The sequence below is a fragment of the Macaca mulatta genome, chromosome 17 (assembly GCF_049350105.2).
Source record: "Macaca mulatta isolate MMU2019108-1 chromosome 17, T2T-MMU8v2.0, whole genome shotgun sequence".
Taxonomy (NCBI): domain Eukaryota; kingdom Metazoa; phylum Chordata; class Mammalia; order Primates; family Cercopithecidae; genus Macaca; species Macaca mulatta.
This window is the reverse complement of record NC_133422.1, coordinates 9,502,602-9,518,693: the sequence shown is the minus strand read 5'-3', so window position 1 is coordinate 9,518,693 and position 16,092 is coordinate 9,502,602. Positions and strand designations below refer to the sequence as shown.

The following is a 16,092-nucleotide window of genomic DNA, read 5'->3' as shown; positions in this document are numbered from 1 at the left end:
ACAGGCTCCCTGGTGTTTCCACCCTGGTTTCCCATCTGGAGAGTGGGACCCTGAGTGTCCCCGTCCCAGCTGTGCCCAGAGCCCTGGACTCCAGAGTGTCGTCGGCACTCATTAGAGTTTCTTTTGTTGTGGTCCGTGGACGAAGTGGCTCTCTCTTTGTGTGTTCACAGCCCTCCTGCTCACTTTACCTTCTGGGAACACTTTTTACATAGCTTCGTATGTGGGGAGGACTCGAGTGATTAATCGAATGTTTCATCAGGTGCAGTTCTTCTGTTTCCCAGTTTTGACACAACATTTGGTGAAATTTCCAGGGACTCCTGTGGTCAGCCTCACGGTTTTACTCTGTCACTTTCTAATGCAGTATTCTTTGGGAGTCTTTTCAATTAAGCACCATCATTTAAAAATAAGTTTTATAATATGCAGTTTCAGGTTAATTCTTTACCTTTGTGTCTCAGGCAGTAGCTACCTACCTGTGAGTAGTCACAAAGGTTCACGCAGTTTTCTCTAGCCATCCCTGGCTCGTAGCTCAGCAGGTCCCTTCAGATGAGTCAGCCAGCTGTGTACCTGCATGTTCAAGATACTTGTCAGGGGCCTTCCTCAGAGCAAGACCGACGCTCACCTCATCCTTGGGACTTTGGAGCCCGCCCTGGAGAGACTCCAGCCACGTCCAAAGGGGCCGTCCGGGTCCCACAGGCTGGTGGGAGTGACTTCTGAGCCACTCCAGACCACACTTTGTGTTCCTACACCCCACAAAGCCACTTAAAGTGCCATGTTCTGGTGCTGTGTGCCTCACCAGTGTGCCACACAAGCCTGCATGGGGATCTGAGCGGGCGCTGCCTTCCTCAGGCTATGCTTGAGTTTTGGGGCAACTGGAGCACTCGTGGCTGTGATTCTCGCCACTGTCTGGGCTTCCCTAGAGGGTCTCACCCGCAGCCTGAGGACCACATCGGCAGCCACCGAGGAGCCGCCAGGTGCGGCGTTGGTCCCACTCAGTCCTTCTCAACTTTGGTGAGAGAGGAGACAGCAAAACTTCAGCTGGGAGCCCCAGTCCTTCTCTGCTTGGGGCCCTGGGACTGACATAGCACAGATCCTGCCATCCACGTCCTGGGGCCCCCGCCGTGCGGTTCCCTCCTCTGGTCAGGGGCTGCACCCTTGGGCTGTGCAGCTCCTGGTTCTCACACTCAGGGGCCCAGGGAGGGTGGTGGATGAAGAGAGAAGGAGAAGGGTGGCAGTTTGAGCCCAATTGTGTTGGCTTCGTCTTCCGCCTCTTGTCCCTAAGTACATTGGCAAAGTTTTCCAGGTGAAAACTCAGAAGGGATTTTTAATGACTGGAATCTGTGAATTCCATGGAAGCCAAGTCTGTCCACCTCTTTCACCCACCTCATTTCTCCCCGTTGGGGCTGATTTTGGCAGCGTTCATAGGGGCAGGGACGGAAGGGGTGGGGGCCAGCCGTCGGCCCTATGTCCCTCCCCTCCTCCCCTCAGCGCCACAGCATTTCGGTGTCATCCCCTTCCGTGCACGCGTCCTCATGAAAACCAAGTGCGGCTGGAGGGAGATGCCTGCGCCCACTCCTGTGACCTTCCCGGCCAGCCTGGCTGCAGCGGCCTCTCGGCAGGCATCTTTCTGGTGCTGCCTCCGTGCCCCTCCCATCACCTGATGCTCGTGTTCCTGAATCTTCACGCGTGTGCTCTGTGCAGCCACCTCACGGGATCCCTGGGAATGGAGACAGTGTCTCACACTGGTCAGAATGCTCTTCTCTGTCCACTGAATAGTCCAACACAGAATCATTCCTCTGTGATTATTTATGCTTTGTTATGTAGAATTGGAATAAAGAAAAAGTGAATTTAGACATTACAGCCATCAGGTTGAAGCTTAGTAATTGCATTAGGGAATTAAATGGAAGCATTTGAGCTTCTCGAGTTCTAATTCCACATCTTCGTATCCCCATCACCCCATACCCAGTGTCTAACAGAGCTCTTGGTCTAGGAGTTTCTTGATAAATGCTTACTGAATTGAACTAGACTGAGCTTAACATTCCCACCCAGAGTTAGAAGCCAGTCCCTGAATAAATTGCATTTAGAATATGAGTTTGACGTTACTGTGGTAAGGGGTATCCTACACGTCATAATTCCTAGTCAATATCGGGTATTTAGTCAAATAGACTCAAGTATAGAGAAGCATAGGCCCATCTGGCAAAAGGGCAAGGCACGGTGCTTTAGGTCCAGGTCCCCAATATCAACTATGAAAATAAAACGTCAACTCCAGTGACAGCCCTGTCCTCAGCTGGTCACTGTTTACGCTAACAATTATAAACAGCTTGAACTTGCTGTCCTGAGAGGCAACACACCCTCCATTCTCTCTGCAGTGTAGCTGCCTTGGTGGATGGAACATACCCCTCCTCCCTCCCTCTCCCTATCCCTCCCTCCCCCCTCCTCTCTCCCTCCCTCTCCCCTCCTCTCTCCCTCCTTCCCCTCTCCTTCTTCCTATCTTCTCTCAGCTTTCTCCCCCCACCTTCTCTCCTGGACAAGGGGCAGAAGAGAGGAGACCTCCGGAATCTTCTGCTTCATCCAAGCAGCTTGGGGGCAGCATCAACAGCTGCAATTTGGCTGCCCCAGCAGGTGCCTCAGGGCAGCCTTTCTAATGGGAATCCTGGAATCATGTCTTTCCTTAATGTGTCCTAAAGGCTGGAGGACATGAAGTGAAACAATGCTCCATGCTCAGTCCTGTGATTTTGTGTAATTATTGGACTTACTTTGAAATTAAACTAAATGATACCCAAGGTAGAGCATGAAAAAAAAAGAAAAAACAGGCTATGGTGTTTGAAAAACAAACAAAACCATTTGGTTTGTTGGTTTGTTCTTAGACCTTCACAGGCTCCTAGGTCACACGTTTCAGTTTCTCAGCAAGTGACATTCTCTGCAGAAGCTGTGTCAGTCTCTTCTTTGATGATGTCAGCCACAGCAGAAAGAAGCACTCCGTAGGCCCCGTGCTCAGCACCTTGGCGTGAGCTCCTGCCATCTTCTGTTCATGCTCATCATAGCTCTGTGCAGTGGGCATCCTCCTGATTCCTGTGGGAGGATGGAGGATGGAGGCGGAAGGGTGAGTGATGGCAGGATCACATGAGGGGTCTCTCCCGAGGTAGGGAGGGGAACCAGCCCAGGACCTTAGTGCCCATCGCATCCTTCTTCCTCCTCCTCTGCCTCTCTGTGACTGTTTGGCTCAGGCTGCAGGGACAGACATGAGTATGTGCAGAGCCTGCGTGAACCCCTGGGAATGTGTGCTCATATTGGCAGGGAGGGATGTGAGTGTGTACAGAGCGTGTGTGCACACCTTGGCGGTGTATGCTGGCGTTGGCAGGGACAGATGTGAGCGTGTATGGAATGTGTGTGCACACCTTGGGGATGTGTGCTGGCATTGGCAGGGACAGATGTGTACAGAGCATGTGTGCACACCTCGGGGTGTATGCTGTTGTTGGCATGGACAGACGTGAGTGTGTACAGAGCGTGTGTGCACACCTGGGGGTGTGTGCTGGTGTTGACAGGGACAGATGTGTACAGAGCGTGTGTGCACACCTGGGGGTGTGTGCTTATGTTGTTTTGTAACCGGCAAATACGTGGCCCGTTGCATCGGGCGGCCCTGCGCCCATGCTGAGTCCGTCAGTGGCCCTCGGGTTGGGGTCTCCATCTGCCCAGACAGCACTCGAGTGGCTTGAGGTTTCAGATTCTTCCTCTGCGGATACTTGGGCCTCCTCAGGACCAAACGTCAGAACCAGCCAACTGCAAAGTACAAGAACGTTCAAATGCATCTTCAGTAGGAAAAACAAAAGCAATTGGAAAAATTTTCCAACGTGACCCCGTGGTTAAGCCGTTAGATACTCCAGCCAACAGATTGAGTCACTTTAAAATTCACACCAATTAAAATGGTTGTGAGAGTTGCAGAGCTTTACCGCTAAACCTTGAAATAATTGAAGCATTCTGCTCCACTTGCTTACAAACTAGGGTTGGGGATACCTTTCAGTCCAAAGTAGCAACGTTCTAAATCCAGCTTAGATGCGAGGCTCCCACTGACACAGGAAGAGACAGTGGCCCTTGATTATTCTCCTGTGTTCAGATACTGTGTCGTTTCTTTTTTCTTTTTTTTTTTTTTTTGTATCCTGATCATCACTTCTGCTTTTCCAATTCAAACTAAAGGGAGTTTAGTTCTGTTTTGGAGAAGCTGTAGTTAGTGGTTTCTTTTCATGGTTTGCTTAATCTCTTAAGTCTGGTGCTTACATTACCCAAATAGACTTTTCTTTAGTACGACAGTGCCTTAACCCAGGGCTTCTCCCTCCATATCTGCTCCCCAGGAGGCTCCCTAGGAATGGGTGCTGGAGATCCAGCCCCTCTCCATGTGCCTTTTTCTTTGAGTCCAAGGTAGCTTTGGCTCAGAGAAGAAAAGAGGCCTCCGGGTTAGGTGCCTCTGATTGCTTGCTTGTGAAATGTTTAATGATAAGGCGACTTCCAAACTAATTTACACATTGATAGTTGTAGCTTGAAGTATCACCGCAGTCATAAGAACAAGAAACACTCCCATAAAGTAGATAAGCAGAAAAAAGCCATAGAAGTTTAATAAAGCGCAAATAAAATGGTGTTGTAAGAATGTCCAGTGGGAAATGCTCTCAGTCCAGCCAGATCCAGCTGTGGCGTCAGTCCAGCTGTGGCATCCTCCTGTAAAAACATTCAGCCACGTGTGGCCCTGATCGCAATCACTACTCTGAATTGTGATCCAGAATGTTGTTGGGGGCCGATGCCGGGACTGTTCCAGCAGTTGAGTCTGATTGGGCCTCACGGTGGTGATGTGCTTAGCGCGGCCAGCTGGGCTGAGTGGTGGCCACCCGTGCACTCGCCACGTGCAGCCGTTATTCTGGTGATGGGGTTGCATGCGGCGCGGCTTGTCCACCTGGGCAATTAAAGTACTGGGAACCCAACCGCGGGCGGGTGCCTCCCGACATGGGAGCTATCTTTTTTATCCAGGGCCCTGTGGCGCTGCAGACCCCTGCCGCCAGTCTGAGCTCACAAGGAGGTACCGGAGGGCTCTGCTGGGGCATGGAGGTCCCTGAGCAGGTGGTCACTTATTGCTTGTGGAGTGGTCCATGGCCTGTGAGTTTATTCTCGGGGTTTGTGTGGGCGAGGTTAACCAGTTCACAGCTGGGCACTTACCCCTTCCACAGGTGACACTAGTTAAAGTGGAATCTATATTAGCTCACACGGGAGTGTGGGAGGAGCTGGGAGGGTGGGGAGGCTTGGCCCTAGCACTAGATCCGGGTCTCCTGACGTTTCTGCATCTTCCAGTTGAGGGGCCGTCAGAGCCGCTGTGGGTCCTGAAGACAGTGGATGCCATATGGACCAGGGGATGCGGAAGCCTCTAGGGGATGCGGAAGCCTCTAGAGGCTGCGGGAGGCAAGGAGACGGTCGCTTCCCCAGAGCCAGCCCTGCCGCCACTTCGACGTTAGATGGTGGGACCTGTTTTGGACTCCAGCTCCCAGAAATGTGAGAAAATAAGTCAGTGTTTAGGGCGCTAAATTTGGGGTGATTTAGTGGAGAAATAGAAAACTAGCCCACAAAGGTGCACGCATTGAAATGTGCTCTGTCCAGGTGTTCACAGTGGTGTGAGGGGGATGGCATCGGGGTTCTGGGAACTGTGCAGTTTTACTGAAGGAAGGGGGCTCGCCACGCCTTTCCTCATATAACTGAAGGTATGTATGCCTGCCACACTGCCCAGGAGAGAGGGACTGGAATTCTGACTTTATTTCTTATGGGAACCAAGCCACAGTCAGAACACGGTGAGGGCCGAGACGAGCTTCCTACAGCCTGAACTGGGAAGAGGAATCGCAAGTAGTTTGTGTTTTTCTACACAGACCTGTCCTTTTCAGGTTTTGTTAAGTTTTGGAAAAAGGGAGAAGCCAGGCACACCTCGGCGAGGGACAGTGTTTCTGGAGGTGGTGCGGCTTCAGCCTGAAAATGGCCGTGTGGTTGGGAGGCTCAGAAACTGCCCTCCAAGGGCACTCATCTATTCCTTATTGCAGTAATACCTCATTTACAGAAATCCACAGAAATTACAGTGCGGGAGGCTTCTGGTCTGGATGGGTTTGTGTGGACCGAGGTCACGGGGTGTTGTCCCAAGTGCTAATCCTGATCTGGCAGAGGCTCTGTTCCCAAATAATTATTCCACAGTTTCAGAGCCTATATCTGAGTGATAGTCTTTTAACTTTGTTGCATAAAAGGAAACAAAGTATGTCTTGAGGGTCCAAAAATCCATGTGGTAATCATGGCTGTAAACGCATACCTGGGGCTTTGGGATGGAGTGAAAATCACCGTCACCTGGCGTGGACGCCGCATGGTATTTTTAGCGTGGTGGCCTGCTCGTGCCTTGAACTCTATCTGCAGTGTGAGCAACAGCTGTGCATTTGAGAAATGTGGACAGGTCAGCTTGCTCCTCCAGGGGCCTGCAGGCATCTGGGTGAGGGGCCTGGGATGAGGCCACATCAGTGGGAAGGAGCTTGGTTGTGTCAGCAGATATGTCTGCCTCTACAGGCCCGCAAGCCAGCCAGAACCCAGTTTTCCTTTGGTCATCTAATGCCAGAAAAAACCTGTTTCTTAGAGATTCTCATAATTTATATTAATGAACCATTTGACCGTACCTAAAATGTTATAAATGCATGAGGCTTTACAACTTGGCAGATGTGTAACTCACATGTCGTCGTATCAAACTGTTGAAGATATTTGTTGCACTTGAAGGTTTTTAACATTTTATGTGCAAAGCAAATGCCAGTAGCATTTTGAAGGAGTATTTTGGAATTTTAAACACAGTGGGATAGTGCTGGGTCTCTGGGATACTGGTGAGGTGGACGTGACCTCAAGCTCTTGTAGCTTGCAAGCAGGATTGCTAAATTGTCACAACTGCAGTGCTGGAAAGTCAAAGTGGATTTCTGTAAATAAGGTATTAGTGCAATAAGGAACAGATGAGTGCCCTTGGAGGGCAGTTTCTGAGCCTCCCAGACACCCCAGGAGGAAGCGGGGGACGGGGGCAGTTACCCACCAGAACCTGGACGGTGAAGCTGGGTTTGCTGGTGGCCCTGCTTGGCAGGTCATTACATGCAATAAGAAACAGGTGAGTGCCCTTGAGAGCGGTTTCTCGGCCCCCTTCAGAACCGCAAGTGGAAGACGCTCCAAGGTGGGGGGTGGGGGTTTGGTTATCCACAGGAGCCTGGATGGTGGAGCTGGGTTTGCTGGTGGTCCTGCGTGGCAGGTCATTACATGCAATAAGGAACAGGTGACTGCCCTTGAGGGCGGTTTCTCGGCCTGCTTTGGAACTGCAAGTGGAAGACGCCCCAAAGTGAGGGGGGGCTGGTGGTCGGTTATCCAGTGGGGCCGGATTTGCTGGTGGCCGCTGCGTGGCAGGTCACTGTGTGGAGCGATGGGAGGTGAGTGGAGTGGGAATAGAGGATGCACCCTCCACAGCTACTGCTGGGAGTTGGCTCTGGTAGCAGAAGGGGCATAGATAGAGGGATTCCCATCAGGGGCAACACGACTGGGGTCCCACGTGTGGTGGATGCCGAGGTGTGGCTATATGTAATCTCAGTCTGCACAGCCGTCCTGGTGAGTGGGTTCAGTTACCTTCCCATCTCACATTTGAGAAATCTCGGGGGCTCACATCACAGCTAGGTGGGTTGGAACTAATGTCTCAGGCAGGACGTTGGCCCCAGAGCCCAGATCTTACCCGCCCCTGCTCTTTTCAGTCCACCAAGCTTGTAGAGAGGGTTGTGTGGTGGTGGGTGGCGGCTGAGAAACCAACACAGTAGAAGGCGGGGAGGAACTAAACCAGGCAGGAGACACAGGCAGTGCTTGGGAGGGGTCTGCACGGGGTGTGGGTATGGGAGACCCCTCTGGGCCAGTGAACCCCGTTCTGTGCTCCTGGCTTGCCCAACCTTGGCCCTCAGCCACATGCTGCGTGCTTTAGGTGAAATCTCAGTCGCTCGTGTGGTGCGGGCGTCTTTTCTCCCTGGCTTTGCCTCTCTTTAAATCACGGAGTCTCAGTGGGGATGGCGGGGCGGTTGGTGGTCCATGGAATTTGCCCTCCACCTCCTCATCCTTGTCCTGTCCTGTCTGGCCTGTTACCTGAATCTGTGTCTCTTCAGAGCCTGAAAATGAGTGGAGGCCACGACAGCCTCTTGCTGACCGACCTCTCAAACTTTTATTCATCAGAATAGTGTTAAATGCCGATTCCTAGGCACCCCCATTGGACTCTACGCCTGCCTAGCATGGGTACTTTGGGGAAGGTACAGAGGATTGCTGGGCTGTTCCAGGGGGGAATTTGCATTGTTGAATGTCTATTGTGTTCCTTCCAGCACTCTACTTTCCACGCACACATGGCATTAAACCTGGAAGACCTCTGGGTGCTGTGCTGGTGAGGAAGCCCCGGCTGGACGAGGGGCTGCTGGGGCTCGGACTTGATTCCTGGGCTGGGGGCTGGGGGCTGCGGGCTTATTCTCTTCAGTGGGTCTGCTGATGGGATGCCCTGAGAAGTCCTGCACTCAGGGGAAGGTGCAGAGACGGGCTCAGAAAAGACAGACCATGGATTTAAAAATTCCTACTGGAAAATCTTTTATGAGCAAAGTAATTTGCATCTAACTGAAGACAATCATTGCTTGAATAATTGGTTTGTTTACAAAGTTGGTCCTATGAACAGATTAAAGTTTTCATTCATGCCTTATCTATAATGTAAATAGGAGCTATTACCGCAACTTAAATTAGCTTTAAATTTCGTATCAGATTGCAGTCCAGATCACAAACGGCTGCTTGATAATCTAATTGATAAAACGGAGGAATTTAGTGCTTGGAACCCAGAGTGAAGGGAACAGAATTGCTTTGGTTTCTCAAAAGCGTGTTGACTGAGTGGTGACCTGGGGTGAAGAGAAGTGTCTGGAGTCATTACACTCGAGGAGATTATCTGCCCCCGCCTTTCTCAGCTGTCTTCTGGACAAAACAAAGGGTGATAAATGGAAAAAATTCAGCACTGAGTTCGTCTATGCCCTGAGCTTCTCATACAGTCATTAATGGGCTGTATCTGTGAAGCCTCCATACAGGCACAAAGGAATTAGGCTAGAGTAAGGCGGCCGGTGACCTCTGGCGTCTGGACCTCATGTCATTTCCTAAAGCCCTTTTGGGTGAAATGACAGTGGCAATGTCGTTGTTCAGAGGAGTGTAATCTCACCTATGAGATGCAGATTTTAAATGATGCAGATTTTAAACACCAAAGTCAGGAAGCTTGGTGGGAGTGGCTGTCTTCCAAGTGGTTTTCTGTGCTGCCATGGATGAGGCGTGGATGTGTCATCTGTTGGTGAGATCCACTGGTGAAGGGGCTAAGCAAACCATGGAGGTCGGGGGTGTGAAGCTGCATCTCTTCTGGCATCCCAAGTAAATACATCTTGTAAAACTTGTGAATTTGACCCTGACCCTAACCCCAACCCTGAGTGTTGAAGTCTGGTGCAGTGTCTTGAGCCCTATTCTGCATTGAGGGTGAGTGACTGTAAATGACCGATTCCTCAGTGGTGAAAGTTCAAATTTAGCTTCCCTGAGGAAGCCAGACCTCGGTCACCCGTATCTCCATTGTAAACACTGCGGCCCCTACGCAGGTGGCTGCAAGTTTCCAGGCCTGCCTTGGAGAAGCAGCCGTGAGGTGCTTGATGATTTGATAACATCAGCCACCTTCTGTCTTCTGTCTAATCACGGTACAAATGATTCTCCTACAAGGAAATGGATCTGGTTTCTTCCTGATCATTGGAAGAAGCAGCCCGCCTAGGGACTCCACTGTCCTCTGCACTTTCACAGCGAAGCCTGTGTCTGTCTCCAAGGAGTGTCACGTGTGTCGTGGGAATCGCTTCCTTAATTCTTCCTGCTTTTGATAGCTCGGGTAGCTCTGCCTGTTTCACCCGGGATGAGCAGCGGGTGGTCTCTGGCTGCTGTGGGACTAGGGCTTGGGGGTGCATCACATCCGGTGGCCTGTCCAGGTGGGCATCATTGTCTTTTGCCTGTTGCCTGAGGCAGCTGTGATGCCATGGGGGTCATGCTTGTCAGGGCCAACCCAGTTCTTCCCGTGTACACCTCTCCTGCTGGAGTGCCTTTCCTTATGATGACTTGTTGAATTAACGTGGAGAATGCAGAGAGGCTCTGGGCCTCTCTCTCTCCCATTCTTACTCCCTGGAGCTGTGATGCCTGACAAGGGAGCCCATAGCCAGAGGCTCCTTTAAATTTAATTAGAATAAAGATTTGATTACATAGCTAAACACATTTGAAAAGAACTTCACAGATTAAATTCCAGATTCAACCCTTCAGGCCCAGTGGCAACGTTTCGGGGCTCAGCAGCTGTAGGTGGCTGTTGTCTTTCTGTGTTGGCTGAGCAGATTGGGGTGTTTCCAGTTCAGCAGGCAACTCTCTTGCATGGCTCTGCCTGTGGTGAGGGGCACCTAGGCTGGAGAGCCTCGTGGGGATCCCTTAGGCCTCCGGCTGCAGCCAGGCTGCACGGTTCCTGTGCCCCGGGTCCTCTGCAGGCCCAGATGGATCCCACCACAGAGCCAGCACTGCTAGACTTGGGTACTGTGTGCAGACAGCAGAGGGTCACGTCCGGGCCTTGCAGGGGATGGGGTGACTGGCCTCCTTGGCCAGGCTCCTGTTTCCGAGTCTTCAGGGGAAATGCATCCACCATCCACCATCCACACCGTGCACCAGAGGAAAACTGCAGGCTTCCCTGTGGATGGTGAATTGAGATCATGCAGAGTGACTAGGTTTGGGTTCCTGACCAGCGTGGAACCTGATACCTTTAGGTGGAACCTGACATGCCTCCGTGTGTACATGGCAAAGAGAATGCAACGTTGTCAGCTTGAATCCAGATGTGCTCCCGTTTTGAGGTGGAAGGTTCTGGGAGTATTGGCCATTGGTGATTGTGCTGCCGTGGAGGACTTTGAATGCAGGCACTGGTTTGGGATAACCCTGGTTTCCTGGTCCTGTATGTGGGCATCGCTGAATATCCCGGGCTGGAGGAAGGCAGGGCAGATGGAGGGTGACAAGAGGTGTCAGGTGTTTCCAGCTTTGGCGACTGATGCCATCAGATGGCCGAGATCAGGATGGTGGTGGCCAGGGACCAAAGCAGGGGTGCGTGGAAATGCCATGTTCCTCGGAGCATGGGGAGGACCTCTTGAACTCTATTCCTGGGCAACAGTTCTTCCATTCTCAGGAATCTGTGCCATTGTAATTGAGTAGCAAATTCTGTAATTGCTCTAATTACTTACTGTTAAGTCCCCATCCCAATTACCATAAATTAGCAACAGTGATAACAGTTTGCCTGGTCAAACCTTACCAAGAAAAACCAGTGGACCTAGTTTTAGTTGCCTCCAGTTCCCTCCAAATCAGATTCCTTAGCGGCTTGTGTCCCCACACTTGCTGCAGTTCCTCCTGGGCCTGGCAGGCACATTCCAGACATTCACATCTCAGCTCAGATGCAGGCGTGCACATTATTTATAGAAAATCGCACTGCGCTGTGATCGGCTTGAGCTGACGTTCTCTAGGTGGGAGGTGGAGGTTCAAAAGTTCTAATGGGATGAAATTAGAAATATGAATTTTAAAAATTCACGTGTTATGAACTCTGTTCAGTGATTTTCTCTGAAATGAGAGACTATTTGCAGATGAGGCAGTCAGCCTGCAGCTCTCCTTAGATCTGTCCTAGACCTCGATGCCATCCTTCGGCCTCTTCCTGGGTGTGGGGTGCTCTGCTTGAAGCAAAACCAAAGGAAAGAACGTGGTCTGCATCACTACTGCAGCCAGCTCAACGCGCACACCCACTAGGAGGGCGTTTGATCACTTAACATTTTAAATGCATTTAACATTAAACCAGCAAGTCAGCCAGTGCTTTCTGTAAGCAAGCTGCCTGGCTCATGGGAACCTGACACTTGACTTTTTGGAAGAGAGTACTTGCTTCTGTGGAGTCTCAATATTTGTCTCATTTCTTGAGACTCTGCTCAAAGTGATGAACGTGAGTAAATTAGGACCTGTTTTTGTTTTTTTTGTAAATTGGGCCACAGAGCTCTCTAGGCACAGTCAGGGGAGTAAACGGCTGTGAAAGATGCCGCCTGATGTGAGCCATGGCCAGGCACTTTGGAACCTGGGATCCCATCTCCAGCCTTTCAAAGGACACAGACGAATATAAAATGCAGATGGGAGAGTTCATAATTTGGGCATCTCTGTTCTTTTGAAATCAAAGTGCAAAGAAAAAGTTTTGCCTTGAGGTCTTAACCCATACTTGTTTTTCTCCTGAGGTTTTAAGATTTTCTTAACTGCTTTTTTCTCCCCCAATGCTTGAGGAAGTTCTATCTTCATATCTTCTTAAAAGATATGGTTAAATTCAACACTGAAATATAAAAACATGCTTTCATATTTTTCTTTAAACTGATGTATCTGACATTGGTGAAGAACTAACTGGGAGTATTGGTTTATTTTTATTTTTTTGAGACAGTCTTGCTGTGTTGCCCAGGCTGGAATGCAGTGGCACGATCTTGGCTCACTGCAGCCTCACCTCTTGGTTCATGCCGTTCTCCTGCCTCAGCCTCCTGAGTAGCTGGGATTATAAGTGCCTGCCACCATGGCTGGTTCATTTTTGTATTAGTAGAGACGGGGTTTCAACATGTTGGCCAGGCTGGTCTTGAACTCCTGACCTCAGGTGATTCACTCACCTTGGCCTCCCAAAGTGTTGGGATTACAGGCACGAGCCACCACACTCGGCCTGGGATATTCTTGATTATAACTGTAACATATCCCTTTAATAAAAACAAAACAGAACAACAACAACAACAAACAGCTGTCTGAAAAGTCTCGAAATTAAAGAGCTCACTTGGACAGGGATTTGGACACCAGTTGAATGGCCCAGCACACCATAGTTACATGGGCCACTCGGCCTGTTAGGTCCTTAGGGTATTTGAAGTCATATGGATATTTGCATTTCTGCCTCTGGATATCGTGTTAGTATTCGGCTAGTGTTTGAGGGCCAGGCTCAGATCCGGGAAAACAAGAGCCCCTGCCCTCACGGCACTTCTCTTCCATGTGTGTGTGTTAGGAAAATAGAAAGCATAAGATATTTTTTTCAATGAGCTGGGAAGATGGAAAAACCAGCTTAAGATGTTTACTTGTTCAGAAGAAGGGAAGTGCAAGGCACACTCAGCTTTGCTGCTGCTGAAGGAGGCCCCTGGTGGAGGCTGTTTCAGAGGTGGGGTTTCTCTGAGAAAGGTGGTAAGAGGCAAATAGGATGCCCCATCTGGTTTGCCAGAGATGGGGAAAGTTAGTATCCCCAAAACAGCTTCAGCATTCTGGCAAAGCTTTGGAAAACCAGCTACGGTGTAGGACCTTGTTGGCCGCTGGGTAGAAGGAAAACATTGCTGGTCCTGAGGACTGTACTGTTCCACTGCTATAAAGAACTATCTGAGGCTGGGTAATAAGGGAAAAAATATTTAATCGGCATACAGTTCTGTGGGTTGTACAGGCTTCTACATCTGGGGAAACTTACAATCAGAGTGGAAGGTGAAGGGGAGGCCGGCATGTCTTCACATGGCTGGAAGGGGAGAGAGAGTGAAGGGGAAGGTGCCATGCACCTCCAAACAACCAGATCTCAGGAGAACTATCATGAGGACAGCACTTGGGGGATTGTGCTAAACCATTAGAAACCACCCCCATGAGTCAATCACCTCCCACCAGGGCTCACCTCCAACATAGGGTTAGAGTTCAGCATGAGATTTGGGTGGGGACACACAGCCACACCATGTCAGGCTTCCCATTCTTCTCCTGCACGTGCTTCGCAAATGGTTCTGTCATTGGTTTTTGTTTCTGTTGATACATAATATATGTACATATTTTCAGAGTGCATGTGATACCTTGATTCACCCCTATATTGATGAAATCTGTGTACTTGGGATGTCTTTCACTTTAAATAGTTTCTTTTCCTTGTGCTGGTTATGTTAAGTTATTCTCTCCTAGCTGTTTTGAAATACACGGTAGATGCCATCCCCCTGCTGATTTATCAATAGTAGGTCTCGTGTTCCCATTAGGCTGTGTGTTTGTGCACATTACCAGCCTCTGCCCATCCTGCTTATGAGTGGGCTCTGCTGGGCCCTGTTGACCACCTACTTTTGGCCTCCACGAGATCTGCTCTCAGCTCCTGCTTATGAGTGAGAACATGCGCAGTTTCCTTGCTTGACTCGTTTGCTTAACGTAATGTCCTCCAACTCCATCCATGCTGCCGCGGATGACAGGGCTCTCCGCTGTGTGGTGGAGTATTGTTCCTGTGTGTGTTCGGGCCACGTTCCCTTCATCCCCTGTTGACGGGCACTCAGGTGATTCCAGACCTTGGCTACTGTGGATGGAAGCTGAGAGCAGTCACTGGCTTTATACTCGGTGGACGTGAGCCACTTTGATGTTCTCAAGCAGCCTATCCCCAAAGCCCTCCGTAGAATGCCGCATTCGTTTGTACTCATGGCTTCTTCCACTAGGATGAACAGCTGGGAAGGGGCTTTGAGTGAATGCTTGGGTTTCTGTCTTTAATTGGTACCCAGCTACACTGGCCAAGCAGGGGTCCCAGTGACCCTGGACACTACCTCACATAAGGTCCAAAGATGCAGTTAGGTTCTTTTTTTAACTTAAAAAAAAATGCTTTTGACCTGGGTAAGCTATGGCATTATCAGTTAGAGTTTTTCATATTGGAAAGGTGTATATTTTATTTTCTAAGAAGGAAAGAAATCCTGTTAAATACTCTAACCACAGATTAAATCATGTCAAGAAAAGAGGTACTATTTTGGGGGAAAATTACCCCTTCATGTCAAAGATCAAGGAGATGACTTACATTGTTTAATTGAGTTAATTATGAAATCTTAAGTGGTTTTAAGAAGATGAGCTGTGGATCCTGCAAGACATGAGACTGATACTGATTTAATGTTAGTCAGCCCTGACAGAATGTGGCTAATATTTAAAGCTTGCTCCAGTATTGCTTGATAGATTGTAAGTTAATGTAAAGATCTGTTTGACGCTTTTATTTTACAAAATATTATTGAGAAAAAGTTTGACAGCCAAGGAACGGCCTTCAACCAATTTCTTCCTAATTTCTATCACCAGAAGATTTTGTCCTGTTAATTCCAGAATTTACTTTTGGAAAGTTCCCGTAAGTAGAGCAGAGGTATTGGTGGTTGAATGGTGACTTGAATTTAGGTGAAGATCGTTAAATATTTCATAGTCATGTTTGTCTTGGTGGTTTTAGCAATTTTATATTAAACTTAGAACTGTGAGTCAAACCAAATGTGTTCTTTTGCTTTTGTGATACTCCTTTGTATGACTATACTGGTAAAGAATGATAAAATGTGTATTGGGTATTTTTTCTGTGTAGATATTAGGATTTTTAGGGGAACAAATTAATCATTCTTCTAATATACACTGTGCTGTGTGTTGGGTCCTTTGTATATTAGTTGAATCACTATAATGAGGACCACTTGAAAGTCTGTTTCTATAGCAGATCTTTTATATGTTGACTTGTGTTATGCAAAATCCTTCATCCTCTAAGAAGACTAAGCAATGGGTTGGAGGAGAGATTTAATCAGCCATTAGGTCTATTCCGAATGCCCAGAATTGAATGCAAGTACTAATTATGTTTTTGAAGTGGTGTGGGTGTGTATGGGTGTGTGTAGTGGACTCCTTTTTAGGTCATGGGAGGGAGGTAAAGCGAAGATGAGATTTGCTGATGAACATTTGTGCATATGCTAGTGGAGAAGTCATATGACTTGACTGCACCTGCGTATTCTGATTTTGGTTTCGTTAGTGTCCGTAGCCACAAGCCTCAGCCGCCTCTGGGACCCACCCTGAGGGGCTGTGGTGAGGGTTATTACAGAGTCGTGTGTCTTAGTGAATGGCACAAACGGCCTTGTGGGGCCTACTTTGGCTTTGTTTGAATGTCTAGATTGTTAAACTAAGTTTCACATTTTGAGGATTATAAATTGTGATTCTTGTCTAAGAAGAGGTTTCTGT

General features: G+C 49.1%; 2 protein-coding genes across 5 annotated transcripts in view; both read left to right on the top strand.

Annotated features, from left to right (window-relative positions):
- The window catches only part of LOC114673599 (uncharacterized), a 185,106-nt gene that overhangs the window by 46,576 nt on the left and 122,438 nt on the right, over nt 1-16,092 (top strand). The gene's annotated exons all lie outside the window — the stretch shown is intronic.
- Nucleotides 5,249-16,092, top strand: part of SLC7A1 (solute carrier family 7 member 1) — a 106,329-nt gene continuing 95,485 nt past the window's right edge. For both annotated transcript variants that reach the window (XM_077973643.1, XM_077973652.1), the window contains exon 1: nt 5,249-5,529. The gene's annotated coding sequence lies outside the window, so the exon portion shown is untranslated. The remainder of the gene's footprint in view (nt 5,530-16,092) is intronic.